The 10,857-nt window shown below is 43.2% G+C and overlaps 1 pseudogene across 1 annotated transcript; it reads left to right on the top strand.

Moving 5' to 3' along the window:
- The first annotated feature begins 9,250 nt into the window (after positions 1-9,250).
- Positions 9,251-10,217, top strand: LOC306643137 (protein FAM204A-like; annotated as a pseudogene). The gene has a single exon. The product of its transcript is annotated as a protein FAM204A-like (transcript).
- The last annotated feature ends 640 nt before the right edge of the window (positions 10,218-10,857 follow it).

Raw genomic sequence — 10,857 nt, 5'->3', positions numbered from 1 at the left:
TTTAAACTAATTTAATCTGAATTGTTTTAATTCCAAAATTGTTTCATTTGATTTTACTCCAATTATACTTTGATTAATTTAATTTAACATTAAGACCTCATAAAGAAATATTTTCTCCAGTTTCATCAGGAAAAGTGGCTCACGAAGGGCAGCAAAGGGTACAGGCTGCTGGGGAGAGTCAGGGGACGCCCAGCCCTGCCCCGGGAGGAGAATGCCTGGCACGTCCTGCAGCTCTCAGTGGCCTCGGTCTTTTCTGTCTCGCTTCCCTGCCCTGCTGTGTCCCCTGGGCCACCTGCCAGATAAACTAAGAGTCTGCTCCTAGAGAAAGTCCTGATGATGTGCAAGGAATATGACTACCACGTGCCTTGTCTAACAGTGGACTCCGGCTGGGAAGCACCCCAGCCTTCCTGCCTGCCTCACTCTGTGAGGAGCAAGAATCTGTGAGGTCTCAAAGGGAGCTCATTGTATGACAGTGGGTCTCCTGAGGGCAAATGCCAACTAAGATGGCATCATCAGATCAGGTCCGACGGAACTAAGAGCGGAGGGAGGAGAGGGTCTTAGGGCTGGGCTGCAGCAGTTCCTAGAACAGTGCGTAGGGCAGACCGTGGCGTGGGGATGGGCTGTTCCTGGTAGGAGAACCAAGTGTGGCCTCTCCATTAAACCAGGCTTCCTGCAGCGGGGAGGGGATTAGTAAAGTCACAACGAAGTGACATTCCTGTTCAGTGGCCCCGCAGGCAATGTGCAGTGAAGCGTCTTCCTTGGGTAATGGATAATGGGTGGGGACAGGGAGGAGGTGTTTATGAAATCAGGAGGCGCCATGGATAAAACCTGATGGACTAAAGCCGAGTTCAGATTCCCTGAAGAACGTACAGGCGCTTGCTGCTGGCCGGGCGACTGCTCTCTGCTGGGCGTCCTGCTCCAATGCCTGCCTTCTGATTTTTCGGTCTTTTTATTGCTCCTCACCATCTGTTCCTCAAGACCAAATCACACACGTGTGCAGACGAGGATGTTCCTCAAGTGAGGCAGAACAGACAGCAGGCTGTAAATATTTTATACTTTCCAGGATCATTTTATTCAGAATATTAAGAATTCACATGCCAACATTTGACAACGGATACACTAAAGAATGCTTTACTGAGAGAAACATTTACCTTAGAGAGAGAGAGAGGGATGAGCTGAGATGTCAAAGAGCTGCCGTGTGGTTTAACTGAGCCTGGTTGACTCACCTATCCAGCCATGGAAATTGTAAATGCCCTTCACTGATTGTTTTACTTTATTTAAAAAAAAAAAAATCTTCTTACAGGAAAGTTGCAAATGTGCTATAAGAACCGTGTTCCAGCACCCCCTGGGATTGAGCTTCTGAGAGGATGCCGCAATACTGCCACATCTTTAGTGCACATTCCCTGTGGACCAGGATATTTTCTTGCTATTTTATTGTGCAGTACTAGGGCTCAAGCATGCAAGGCAAGAACTCTACACCCCAGACCCCAGCCCTGCCTTTTTTTTTACATTTCAAGGTAGAATCTCACTCAGTTGCCTAGGCTGGTCTCAAACTTGCAGTCCTCCTGTCTCAGCCTTCCTAGTTGCTGAAATGATAGTCATGGACACCACGCCCGCTGGTTCTCCTGCTTGTATGAGCTGAATTATGGTGACCTTACCAAGTCCATATGTTGACGTCCCAACATCCAGTACCTTAAAATGTGACTGTATTTAGACATTATTCCATAAAAGGTAATTAAGGTTAAATTAGGGTGTACACCACTCCTATGTGATTTATAGTCTCATAAGAAGAGGACATTTGTACGCACACACGCGCACACACACATGCACGTATACATCCCATTCCTCCGTGGACTTTCCACCTTCTCATTCACCATTTTCATCAGCGTGGACTCAGGGCTTCTGTACTCTGCTGCTGTTCCTGTTGCCCTTGATATGCCAGTTGTACCAGGTGTGGCCAGGGGAAGTTCCTTCCTGGGCTATGTTCCTCGGACATGTCCCCATCATTCTTGGAGAACTTTCTTGAGTTTTGGCATAACATGTTCTCAACTCATCTTAAACTTTACTGCAGGCCTGGAATCATCCATTCATTGCTCCAGAGAATCTGGTATATATACATATACATATTTATGTCTCTATCTCTAGATTTATCCATATGAATTAACAGCCAAGAGTTCTCATTGCTATTTTCAATTCTAATCCAATTGTACAGGGTTCTTTCTTGTTTTTGCCCTTTTCATATTTACAGCCCTCTTCTCCAGCAGTGAGAAGAGTAGCTTCTCCTGTCTTTTATGGATTCGATTATTCCATCACCGTCTCCTTATGTGGTCAGTGGCAGGCTGCAGCCCTGCCATCAGGCCTCTCCTCACCCACCTGAGCTTTAGCACGTCTCTCTCCTCGCTTGTCCAGGCTCAATACTCATACTTAGTGGCCCCCTCCCCGCTACTAGAGCTTCCATCCCATGTACCCTGCCCCCCACCCTAGGGATGCTCTTCCCATTCTGCTTGGGTTCTGGTCCCTGCAAAGGCCACATTCCTGCTTCTGGACTACCTGTTCTTCGTCACCCTGCTTGGTCCACCCTAGTTCTCATCCCCCACCCAACTTATGGGGATGTCTACCCTTTTTGGTTGTAATTAATGGCTTCCTCCCCACCCTCACTGATCTGATTCTTCATTAATGGAGCTAAACTTCTTTGAATGAGAATTATGTGTTAGCTCCTGGAATTTCACCTTGTCACATCCCATTCAAGATCAGGTCGTAAGGCTGGGGTGTAGCCTAACATGCAAGGTCCTGGGGTTGATTCCCGGTAACTCAAACAAACAAACAACAAACAACAGCAAAAAACAAAACAAGAAACAAGCCAAATGCCTTGGTGCCTAGAATGCTAGGAGACACCAGCAGAACGTGCTGGACCCGCGCTGTTCCAAGGCCCCTACTGGTGGTCCCGGGAGGCACCGGCTCCTCCACCTCCCTGGCCCTCCATTAGCTACAATTGAAACAAAGAGCCACGGACACTTCCTGTGCCATCTGGTGTGCACATGAGAGGTCAGAGGCTTGTGCACTGCTCTTCAGAAGTCTGAAATATATCCACCCATTTGGGGGGCTGAATTCTTGGCTTCATGGAATACAGAATCTGTACTATAATGGAAAAGTGTAAATTGGTCTTTGCTTGTTCATCAAGTGATTTAACCACCTTTTCTGTGACTCACAAATCTAGAGCCTTCAGATGTGACCCTGTCTACCTTAAAATCCCTTTCTCAACCCTCCCAGCCACTTGTCCACGGCAGCACCTCTCTGTGTCGCCTGACTGGCCAGGGATGTTCTGCTGCACCCTTGATCTGCAGCACCATTTACCCACTGTCCCTCACGGCCCCTCCTCTGTCCTCTTGAAGGTCTTCTATGTCCCTCTGAGTCTTCTCTTCTTGATCCCTATGAAACAGACTCAGCTTCCCATTCACTTCCTGAAGTCACTCTGTGTTGGTTTTTGTGTTCATTTACTGGGGTTGCCATTAGAAAGACCACAAACTGGGTGGTTTAAAAAAATAGAAATGTATCCTCTCAGAGTTCTGGAGTCCAGACGTCAAGAATTACGGCTTTTGTAGGCTACACTCCCTGTGCAGGCTCCAGGGAGAGTCCTTTCTTTGCTTCTTTCCAGCGCTCCTTGGTGTGCCTTGGCTTGTGGCTGCCTCACGCCATTCTCTGCCTCCATCTTCGTGTGGCCTTCTTTTACCTGGGTGTAATTTTCTATTTCTTATTAGGATGTCTAGTTGGACACAGGGCCACCCTGATTCAGTGTGCTTCCATTCTCAGCCTTACCATCTGCAAAGACCCAGTTTCCAGTTAAGGTCATGTTCCACAGCTCCAGGTGCATGTTGGGGTTGCTATTAAACTGAGCACAGATCTAAGTTGAGGCTTGCCTCTGATTCCTGACGTCACTGTCAGCTCTTGATAGGGAGCCTGCCAGACCGTTGTGCTCCATGTACCGTTACTGCTGCAGCAGCATGACTTTGAGGGTTGGGTACTTGGAGCATGGGTGTGAATGACAGATTCTAGGTCACCAACAGCCCAGGAGAGTCACAGCTGGTGCCCTCCATGCTGGCCTGCTTGATGTTGTAGTCCAGCATGCCTAGCACAAGCACATCATCCCTCTGTCCCTCTGTCCACTGCCAGCCAGTCCATTTCCAGTTCCTACCTGGGTCAGTCACTGTGAACTATAATTGTTTAGGCTAAAGTTCTTAGAATCGTCTCTGAGGCAGCAGTTTGAGAATTATAACAATGAAAGAGAAGCGGCATCCCTTATAATGGGCCAATTGAAAAAGGAAATTATGGGGAGAATTTTCTTGTAAGATGTATTCCCTTTGGGTAAATTACAAAGTTAGCTCAGAATTACTAAATAGAGTAAGATCACAAATTATTGTATTTTTACAGCCTCGAGTTTAAATAATTTTAAGTTTTGCAAGTCTTCAAGTATTTAAAAACCTAAGAGTTTAGCTATCACTAATTTGTAGGAAGACCAATTTTAGAGGGTAAATAGTAAGAAAACAAGGTACTTTTTAGAAAATGGTGTTTAATGAAATAAACTGGCAATGAAAGGATCACTTTAGAGTTAAATACTAATTTGTTGTTGAGTTATCCCCCCAATTTCTCAATTTGTATTATTCTTTTGCATTTTGAGACTACATGGGTTATATGTGTTAGGCTGTCCCTGGAAAATAATATTGAATACCTGTGGACTCATTTCTGCTGTGTAGAAAAATGTGGCCTTTAACTGCACAACTTCTTATCTTAGTGAATGTGTTTGGTTCGTTTATCACTTGTAGAGTGATGTGGCATTGCTCGATGATGGGAATGTGTTCCAAGAAATGCATCTGTAGGTGACGTCTTATTTATTTATTTATTATGCAGTACTGGGATTTGAACCCAGAACCTCACTTATGCTAGGTGAGCCTCTACCCCAGAGCTATATCCCCAACCTCAGGTGATGTCATTTTTATGCAAATGTCACACAGTGCACTTAAGCATGCTAGATGGTATAGCCCACTACACACCTAGGCTCTATAGTACAGCCTACTTTTTGTTGTTAAACTTCTTTGTTAAGAGACTAAGGCATAAATGGCTACATTAGCCTGAGCCTACACAGGGTCAGGATCATCAGTATCACTGTCTTCCACCTCCATGTCCTGTCCTACTGAAAGTTCTAAGGGACAGTAACAGGCAGGGATGTGTCATCTCCTGTGGGGTCTTCTGGAACACATCCAGAGGACTGGCTTTTTTTTTCATAAGACGAATACACTAAAACAACTATAGAAGTATATGTATTAACCGCATGAGCCAGGAACGGTCATTGGTCATTATGGTCAGTATGGTGTACTATTCACACTTGACTTGCCATGCATTTATATGATGCAGTATGTTTGCAGCAGCATCGCCAGGAACAGGTGACTAATGTACTGCAGTGTGATAGCAGCTGAGATGTCACTGAGTCACAGGACATTTTCAGCTCCTCTACAACCTTCTGAGACCATCTTCTCTTGTGTAGCTGGTCCCTGATGGAAACATCGAGTGTGGTGTATGACTAATCGTAGCTGCTGTTCACGGAGCTTCGCACGTGGCTGTCCTCCTGCTCAGCTGGCTATATGTTTTTAACCTCTGACCCACACTGTCAGAGTGACAGCCCTCTGGATCTCCTTGTCATCTGGAGATACACTGAGACTCAGAGGGGTTGAGCAAAATTGTCCATGTCACTCAGTGGCAGTGGCAGAGCCAGGATTTCATTCCTTGATTGTATTACTCTAAGCTTTGTCCCCAACTACTCAACTACAATAACTTTGATAATTTGCAAATCATAGTCTAAGACTCTTGATTTTCAAGTACTGTCAAGATGTCTTAGAAGATTTCTTTCCCTAAAGGAAGGGACTACAGGTTGCCAGCATAACAGCTGATTTCTATATTGCACAGGAAAGCTGCACGGGTCACCCCGCCAACCACAGGATCATCTCATGTCCAGCACAGGGTGAGGAAGTGGGATCAGAACTCTCTGACCTACAGCTCCCTTGTACACCAGATACTGAGGAGCTCATGTGCTCTCAACGGGAAAACAACCTCAGCGCAGGGCAGAACAGGACTCCTGCAAGAACCATCTCAGCAGTGAACAAGGTCAGAGGGAGGAGGTAACGCAACGAAAGAGGAAAACATCATATTCAAGGTGCAATGTATGAGAAAAGATTTCAGAGCAAAAAGAAATCATTTCTCCTTCCCAGTGATAAATCCCCAGCTTAACTCTTAAAACACAGTTAAATGCTATGACAAGATTTTAAAATGGAATAACTTTAGTACCTCTGCAAATAGTTCTGCTTAATATAATTCAAACAAGGTGTTTGAGTGGCATAGTAAAAGTCCTTCAGAGCCAGGGATTTATTTCCTTTTCTCTGTTTTTTGCTCTATAAACTATTTTGAACAGATGACAGAATCTAATTAAGCTAAACTCTTTAAGCACATTAAACAATTCAATCTTCCTTCTCATTCTGAAAATATGTTCAAATCTGAAGATGGGTCTCCCATGAGTTGTAATTAATGATTGGCTTCTGTGAACACTTTTTCATGATATCATCATTTTCATGAAGAACTGAGGGTATTCCTTTATTTTTTTCTGTTAATGATATTTGATTCATTCGTTATTTTTTCCTTCCCCCCACCCCTCCCACCTCTCTTTTCCCTCTATACAGTCCCTCCTTCCTCCATTCTGGCCCCCCTCCCACCCCCCATTACGTGTCATCATCCGTTTATCAGTGAGATCATTTGTCTTTTGGATTTTTGAGATTGGCTTATCTCACTTAGCATGATATTCTCCAATTTCATCCATTTGCCTGCAAATGCCATAATTTTATTATTCTTTATAGCTGAGTAATATTCCATTGTATATATATACCACAGTTTCTTTATCCATTCATCAATTGAAGGGCATCTAGGTTGGTTCCATAGTCTGGCTATCGTGAATTGAGCAGCTATGAACATTGATGTGGCTGTATCTCTGTAGTATGCTGATTTTAAATCCTTTGGGTATAGGCCGAGGAGTGGGATAGTTGGGTCAAATGGTAGGTCCATTCCAAGTTTTCTAAGGAATCTCCACACTGCTTTCCAGAGTGGCTGCACTAATTTGCAGCCCCACCCGCAATGTATGAGTGTACCTTTTTCCCCACATCCTCTCCAACACCTATTGTTGCTTGTATTCTTGATAATCACCATTCTAATTGGGGTGAGATGGAATCTTAGTGTAGTTTTGATTTGCATTTCTCTTATTACTAAAGATGTTGAACATTTTTTCATATGTTTGTTGATTGCTTGTAGATCTTCTTCTGTGAAGTGTCTGTTCATATCCTTAGCCCATTTGTTGATTGGGTTATTGGTATTCTTGGTGTAGAGTTTTTTGAGTTCTTTATATATTCTGGAAATTAGTGCTCTATCTAAAGTCTGAGTGGCAAAGATATTCTCCCACTCTGTAGGCTCTCTCTTCGCATTGCTGATAGTTTCCTTTGCTGAGAGAAAGCTATTTAGTTTGAATCTATCCCAGTGATTGATTCTTGCTTTTATTTCTTGTGCTATGGGAGTCCTGTTAAGGAAGTCTGATCCTAAGCCAACAAGGTGAAGATTTTGACCTACTTTTTCTTCTATAATCTGCAGGGTCTCTGGTCTGATTCCAAGGTCCTTGATCCATTGTGAGTTGAGTTTTGTGCAGGGTGAGAGATAGGGGTTTAGATTCATTCTGTTGCATATGGATTTTCCGTTTTCCCAGCACCATTTGTTGAAGAGGCTATCTTTTCTCAATTGCATATTTTTGGCACCTCTGTCTAGTATTAGAAAATTGTATTTATTTGGGTTTGTGTCCATGTCCTCTATTCTGTACCATTGATCTACCTGTCTATTTTGGTGCCAATACCATGCTGTTTTTGTTACTATTGCTTTGTAGTATAGTTGAAGTTCTGGTATTGCGATACCCCCTGTTTCATTCTTCCTGCTAAGGATTGCTTTAGCTATTCTGGGTTTCTTATTCTTCCAGATGAATTTCATGATTGCTGGCTCTATTTCTGTGAGGTACGTCATTGGGATCTTAATTGGAATTGCATTGAATCTGTATAGCACTTTTGGTAGTATGGCCATTTTGACAATATTAATTCTGCCTATCCAAGAACATGGGAGATCTTTCCGTCTTCTAAGGTCTTCCTTAATTTCCTTCTTCAATGTTTTGTAGTTTTCATTGTAGCGATCTTTTGCCTCTTTGGTTAGATTGATTCCCAAGTATTTTATTTTTTTTTTTGAGGCTATTGCAAATGGAGTTGTTTTCCTCATTTCCCTTTCAGCTGTTTCATCGCTTGTGTATAAAAATGCTGTAGATTTATGCGTGTTGATTTTATAGTCTGCTATTTTGCTGAATTCATTGATGAGGTCTAGAAGTTTTCTGGAGGAGGTTTTTGGATCCTCTAAATATAGAATCATGTCACAAATAGTGACAGCTTAAGTTCCTCTTTTCCTATTCCTATCCCTTTTATTTCTTTAGTCTGCCTGATCGCTCTGGCTCGACTTTCGAGGCCCATGTTGAATAGAAGTGGTGAAAGAGGACATCCCTGCCTTGTTCCCGTTTTTTAAAGGGAATGGCTTCAGTTTTTCTCCATGAAGAGTGATGTTGGGAGGGCCGGCTGCGGGCCTCCACGCTCCTCCCGCCCTCTCTCGTCCGACTCTCCCTCCCCATCCGTCCCCCATCTTCGCCCGGCAGCGCGGGGGTGCCTTCCGTGTAGCATCCAGTCGGCCACCCGGCCAGGCCAGCGGGCAGATGCCCCGAGCTGCCGTCCGGCCGGTGGCGGGGTAGTGTGACAGACCGGCCGGCCGCCATGGGCTCCGGCGTCCGTGCCTCCTCGCCGACCACGTATTTCCTGAGCGGCTGGCCCAAGAGGCTGCTCTGCCCTCCAGGGCGCCCGGCCGAGGCGCCTCTCCGCGTTCAGCCTGACCCTCCGAGGGCTTCCTTCGCGTGCTGGCCCCGGCCGCCTCAGCATCGGGTGCAGCCGGTTCTTAGGAATCCTAAAAGAATATTCTAGAGTCTACAACAGGAACCATCCATATATTTTGAAGCCCTCCCAAATTTGTTAGAAACAGGTGCAGTATGTGTATGTTAGTGTGAGGTGGGAGAAGTGCGACTTCATGATGGAACAGTTGGTGTATTTCTGTCAGTAGTATTATAAACGGGGTCTTAAGCTAGATGCAGTACGGCTGCTTCCTGACCAAAGAGAAGATGTGGACTGCTGCCTCCTGGCCTAAAGGAAAGTGATGTTGAGTCGAATTCTGAAGATAGAAGCCACACTAGAGAAGCCTGAACTTAACTTATAGGAAGACAAAGAGGATGGGACCGTTAGAGAATCAGAAATCTGAAATTTCCCTGCAGATGGGCCAAAAATGGAAGCAGAGGCCAATGCAAATGAAGAGTACCCATCTGGAATTCCCTTAAATTTGTGAAACAAATTTCAAGAGTTGCATAAAGACATTCTGAACAGAAAACCTCAAAATTCGGAGGGAAAAAGAGAAAATGCTCCATAAATCAGCAGTTCTTAAATGAAATCCAATGGCAGGAGCTTATTCAGTCTGTGAAACCAGTGATAGATTTGAGCTCCCTGTTAAAAAGATTGCCAAGTCAGGCCTTGAAAAGAGGATAGTTCAGGCTGTAGAGGAGTAGAATGTTGAGAAGCCTAAAGAACTCAGCAACCAGCTTGCTACTTGGGAGCTTCATGTACAATTTGCCAAAGCAATTGCTTGTCACAAGTTTGTAAAAGCCAATAAGGAGGCTGAAAACTTACAGGCTTCTCAAAAAAAGGAACTTACGTGGGGTTTGAAGCAAAGAAGAGATGGAAAACCAAAAGCAACATGGGATATATATAATTTGTAAGCATTCTTTACGGCACTTGTTAGACTCCTGTGCTCAACTTACTGAAAAGATTTTCTTGCTTATGTTAAATATGTTAGGAAATTGGTAGAAATAGAAAAAAGTAAGCATGAAACTTTGGAGCTGATTATCAACTCTTTTCAGTTTTTTTCTAAGGAGTTCATTCTATTGAAGTGAATGAAATGAAACATTTTGTTATTCATGTAAGAAATCTAAGCATACATACAAGAAAAAAAGATAGGATTTCATTTTTGTAGACCTACAATATGAAATCAGTTTTGCTTTTCACATGTTTGGTATAGCATGATCTCTAAGATCTTTGTACCTTCTTATTTGTTCTTGGCATAACTACACTTTTTCTGAAACATTTTTAAGACTGGCTATTGTTTATAATGAATTAGTCATACATGCAAATAAGTCTGAATTGATACGGTCCTTACAAATGTCTTTAATTCCTTTGATGCTCTAAGGATTTTTTTTTTAATTCTTAAAAAAAGTATTATAAAAGGATTTAACTTTGAAAAAAAAAAAAAAAACAACCGAATGATATTGGTCATGGGCTTAGCATAAATAGCCTTTACAATGTTCAGGTATGTTCCTACTATCCCTATTTTTTTCTAGTGTTTTGAGCATGAAGGGGTGTTGTATTTTTGTCAAACGCTTTTTCTGCATCAATTGAAATAACCATGTGATTCTTATCATTAAGTCTATTGACATGATGGATTACGTTTATTGATTTACAAATGTTGAACCATCCTTGCATTCCAGGAATGAACCCCACTTGATTGTGGTGCACAATTTTCTTAATATGTTTTTGGATACGGTTTGCCAATATTTTGTTAAGGATCTTTGCATCTATATTCATCAAGGATATTGGTCTAAATTTTTCTTTCCTTGATGTGTCTTTGCCTGGTTTGGGTATGAGGATG

This window comes from Sciurus vulgaris, assembly GCF_902686455.1.
Source record: "Sciurus vulgaris genome assembly, chromosome: 13".
NCBI lineage: Eukaryota > Metazoa > Chordata > Mammalia > Rodentia > Sciuridae > Sciurus > Sciurus vulgaris.
This window is presented reverse-complemented; position numbering and strand designations above follow the sequence as displayed.